The 4,985-nt window shown below is 40.2% G+C and overlaps 1 pseudogene; it reads left to right on the top strand.

The window, feature by feature from the left end:
* Positions 1-2,441: 2,441 nt before the first annotated feature.
* Positions 2,442-3,225, top strand: LOC112619376 (annotated as a pseudogene).
* The last annotated feature ends 1,760 nt before the right edge of the window (positions 3,226-4,985 follow it).

The following is a 4,985-nucleotide window of genomic DNA, read 5'->3' as shown; positions in this document are numbered from 1 at the left end:
GGTGAGACTTGGTAGACTCTACACAACTTTCTGTGGAAGAAAATGGCTTTTGATAATAGTGTTATGTAAATTCTTCTTCAGCTGTCACTGTAGTCTAACAACTTAACACAGTTCATATTCACATAGACTTTCTTTTCACTCATTGATTTATTAGGAGAAAATAATTTTCTAACTCACTATTATAATATTCATTATAACTATAATTACTATTATAATTATTATTATATTTGGTAATCTCAGAGCATCCCCAACCTGCCACACACACCCACACACACATATACACACAGAGAAGCCTGAGGCTAGATATTTCAGCCTTTATTGAGCTGAAAAATCATATTTTCAGCTTTCATATTCAACAAGATTTTTTTCAATTAAAATCAAAAGTAATAATTTACTTGCTATGATCACTAAATAATTACAAGCATAGGTCAAATATTAGCATGTATATAAGATATATGTTTAAGAAAAAATAAGCAGTTCTAATACTTTGAGTGCTAGGACTATTACTTCCTGTAGATATTCAAAATTACTGACTAGTTTTTAAACGCTCCTTCTGTTGTAATGATCACTCCTGGAACTAATTTAATTTGAGCATGTGCATGAAAGACATCATGAGGAGAAAGAAAACAATCACAGAGTCTAGTCCAGTCTCTGCTACTGTACTTGGAGAATCTTAGCTTTCTCATCTCTAAAAGAGGAATAAAAACATATGCCCAAACAAACTTAGGGATTTTTTTTTTCCTTTTTTTTTTGAAAAGGATTCTCGCTCTGTCCCCCAGGCTGGAGTGCAGTGGCGCAATCTCCGCTCACTGCAAGCTCCGCCTCCCGGGTTCACGCCTTTCTTCTGCCTCAGCTTCCCGAGTTACTGGGACTGCAAGCTCCCTCCACCATGCCCAGCTAAATTTTTGTATTTTTAGTAGAGACAGAGTTTCACCATGTTAGCCAGTATGGTCTTGATCTCCTGACCTTGTGATCCGCCTGCCTCGGCCTCTCAAAGTTCTGGGATTACAGGTGTGAGATGGAATTTTTTTGAGAATAAAATGAGTGTCTTGGTGAAAAGGATATGTCAATAGCAAAGGTCTTTGCAAATGTGAAATTTTTTGATGAAATAATTGGTTGATGGTATGTTAATGTGTTCCTAAATCCCGTTGAACCTGGAACCTAGCCAAGGGAATAACACTTAATCAGAAGAGTGATCTTCAAAATATATCTTACTACAGAAAAAGCAGAAGATATTAGGGCAGATCTTACAGTTTAGGGTAGGTAGAAATGTAATTTCTCCTTCTGAAGTAATTAATAACCTGATTATAACTTCGACTATTAGGAAGCATAGTATTCCCCAACTCCTATTTAAAATAAATGTGATCACGCAGTAGAGAAATGTACTATGGGAAAGCTCCTTAACAATCACATGGTATCATTTAAAAGGGGAAGGGATAGAATGATGGGAGAGAGGCTTAATGGCAGGTTGGAGGTGGGGAGACAGGGATGGAGGGAATATAACTAGCTCACAACCATCTTCTCTCTGAACTTTTCTGGACTTCATTTTCTCTAGTATATAGTCAATGTTTAATCCTTTCATTTCTCTGTGATCCCAGAACTCTCTGAACAAAGTTACTATTAGAACTTCAGATGGTGTATTATATTTATCTGTTAAATTGTCTGTCTTTCTCATCAGAGTATAGATGTCTTGAAGGTGAGGATCATTCCTTAATTGTGTAGTAGCCCTGACTGCTGCCTTGTACAAGACCTGGCATGTAGTAGATTTATACTGAATGGTATGTGAAAGGATGAATGGGCACAAGATAGATCAGAGTAAAGCCACTGGAAGAGATAGGGTTCGGTAAGGTTTTAATGAAGTATTTCACTTCTGAAATATTAAGGAAGTATTCTCAGAATTCAGCACAATACAAATTTTATATTAAATTTTAATTTAAAAATTAGTCTGTAGACATGATTGAAATATTCTCTCAGGAGACTCCTGGAAAACATGATTAATTTCTTCTCTCTCTCTTTGTCTCTCTCTCTCTCTCTCTCTCTCTCTCTCTCTCTCTCTCTCTCTCGGGATCCTCCCACCTCTGCCTCCAGAGTAGTTGGGACCACAGCTGCCCACCAGTACACCCAGCTAATTGTTTGTACTTTTGGTAGAGGTGGGGTTTTCACATGTTGCTCAGTCTGGTCCAGATTCCTAAGTTCAACAATCCACCCAGCTCTGCCTCCTGAAGTGCTAGGATTACAGGCGTGAGCCACTGTGCCCAGCAAGCATAATTAATCTCTAATGCCTGAGTTCCCAAGTTTAAGTTTATGCATTCTTTAAAATAGACCTAAAAGAGCTATGATATTCTGCTTCAGAAGATAATAGTAGCTTTCCTTGCTACCCAGAGAGAGGCCCATACTGTATTGTTCTGGATTCCCACTGTAATTAAAGGGAAACTTTCACAATGTCCAGAGCCCTAAACATCCTGCAAATGGAGGATGTCCTCAAATTCCTTGCAGCAGAAACTCACTTAGATGGCACCAACCTGACTTTCAAATGCAACAGTACCTTTCCAAAAAGAAAAGTGATGGCATCTATACCATAAATCTGAAGAAGACATGGGAGAAACTTCTGCTGGCAACTTGTGCCATTGTTGCCATTAACAACAGATGTCAGTGTCATGTCCTCAGGGAATACTGGCCAGTGGGCTTTGGCGAAGTTTGCTGCTGCCAGTGGAGCCACTCCTAATGCTGGTGGCTCTATTCCTGGAACCTTCACTATCCAGATCCAGGCAGCCTTCTGGGAACCATGGCTTCTGGTGGTTACTGATCCCAGGACTGACCACCAGCCCCCCACAGAGGCATGTTACATTAGCATACCTACCATTGCTCTGTGTAACACAGATTCTCCTCTGCACTGTTTGGACATTGCCATCCATGCAACAACTAGGGAACTCATTGAATGGGTCTGATGTGGTGGGTGCTGGCCTGGAAGTTCTGTGAATGTGTGGCACCATCTCCTGTGAACATCCATGGGAGGTCATGTCTGATTTCTACTGTTGCAAAGACACTAAAAAGGAAGGGCCGTCTGTTTCTGAGAAAGCTGTAACCAAGGAGGAATTTCAGGGTGAAAGGACTCCTCCAGCTGCTGAGTTTACTGCTCCTTAACCTGCGGTTGCACTCTGGTTTGAAGGCATGCAGATGCCTTCTGTGCCTATTCAGCAGTTCCCTACCAAAGACCATACATAGCCTACCACGGAGAACTGGTCTGCAGCTGCCACTGCTCCGGCCACTGAATGAGTAGAAACAACCACTGAGTATCTTTTTTTTTTTTTTTTTTCTTTACCAAAGTTGTATTTTTTTTTTTTTTTAATTATACTTTAAGTTCTAGGGCACATGTACACAACGCGCAGGTTTGTTACAAATGTATACTTGTGCCATGTTGGTGTGCTGCACCCATCAACTCGTCATTTACATCAGGTATAACTCCCAATGCCATCCCTCCCCCCTCCCCCCTCCCCATAATAGGCCCCAGTGTGTGACGTTCCCCTTCCAGAGTCCAAGTGATCTCATTGTTCAGTTCCCACCTATGAGTGAGAACATGCGGTGTTTGGTTTTCTGTTCTTACGATAGTTTGCTGAGAATGATGGTTTCCAGCTGCATCCATGTCCCTACAAAGGACACAAATTCATCCTTTTTTATGGCTGCATAGTATTCCATGGTGTATATGTGCCACATTTTCTTAATCCAGTCCGTCACTGATGGACATTTGGGTTGATTCCAAGACTTTGCTATTGTGAATAGTGCCGCAATAAACATACGTGTGCATGTGTCTTTATAGCAGCATGATTTATAATCCTTTGGGTATATACCCAGTAATGGGATTGCTGGGTCATATGGCATTTCTAGTTCTAGATCCTTGAGGAATTGCCACACTGTTTTCCACAATGGTTGAACCAGTTTACAATCTCACCAGCAGTGTAAAAGTGTTCCTATTTCTCCACATCCTCTCCAGCACCTGTTGTTTCCTGACTTTTTAATGATTGCCATTCTAACTGGTGTGAGATGGTATCTCATTGTGGTTTTCATTTGCATTTCTCTGATGGCCAGTGATGATGAGTATTTTTTCATGTATCTTTTGGCTGTATGAATGTCTTCTTTTGAGAAATGTCTGTTCATATCCTTTGCCCACTTTTTGATGGGGTTGTTTGTTTTTCTCTCATAAATTTGTTGGAGTTCTTTGTAGGTTCTGGATATTAGCCCTTTGTCAGATGAGTAGATTGCAAAAATTTTCTCCCATTCTGTAGGTTGCCTGTTCACTCTGATGGTAGTTTCTTTTGCTGTGCAGAAGCTCTTTAGTTTAATGAGATCCCATTTGTCAATTTGGCTTTTGTTGCCATTGCTTTTGATGTTTTAGACATGAAATCCTTGCACATGCCTATGTCCTGAATGGTATTACCTAGGTTTTCTTCTAGGGTTTTTATGGTTTTAGGCCTAACATTTAAGTCGCTAATCCATCTTGAATTAATTTTCGTATAAGGAGTAAGGAGAGGATCCAGTTTCAGCTTTCTACTTATGGCTAGCCAATTTTCCCAGCACCATTTATTAAATAGGGAATCCTTTCCCCATTTCTTGTTTTTCTCAGGTTTGTCAAAGATCAGATGGCTGTAGATGTGTGGTATAATTTCTGAAGGCTCTGTTCTGTTCCATTGGTCTATATCTCTGTTTTGGTACCAGTACCATGCTGTTTTGGTGACTGTAGCCTTGTAGTATAGTTTGAAGTCAGGTAGCGTGATGCCTCCAGCTTTGTTCTTTTGACTTAGGATTGTCTTGGCAATGCGGGCTCTGTTTGGGTTCCATATGAACTTTAAAGCTGTTTTTTCCAATTCTGTGAAGAAAGTCATTGGTAGGTTGATGGGAATGGCATTGAATCTATAAATTACCTTGGACAGTATGGCCACTTTCACGATATTGATTCTTCCTATCCATGAGCATGGAATGTTCTTCCA

The sequence above is a fragment of the Theropithecus gelada genome, chromosome 2, assembly GCF_003255815.1.
Source record: "Theropithecus gelada isolate Dixy chromosome 2, Tgel_1.0, whole genome shotgun sequence".
NCBI lineage: Eukaryota > Metazoa > Chordata > Mammalia > Primates > Cercopithecidae > Theropithecus > Theropithecus gelada.
The sequence above is the reverse complement of the archived record's forward strand: the minus strand, read 5'-3'. Positions and strand labels throughout refer to the sequence as shown.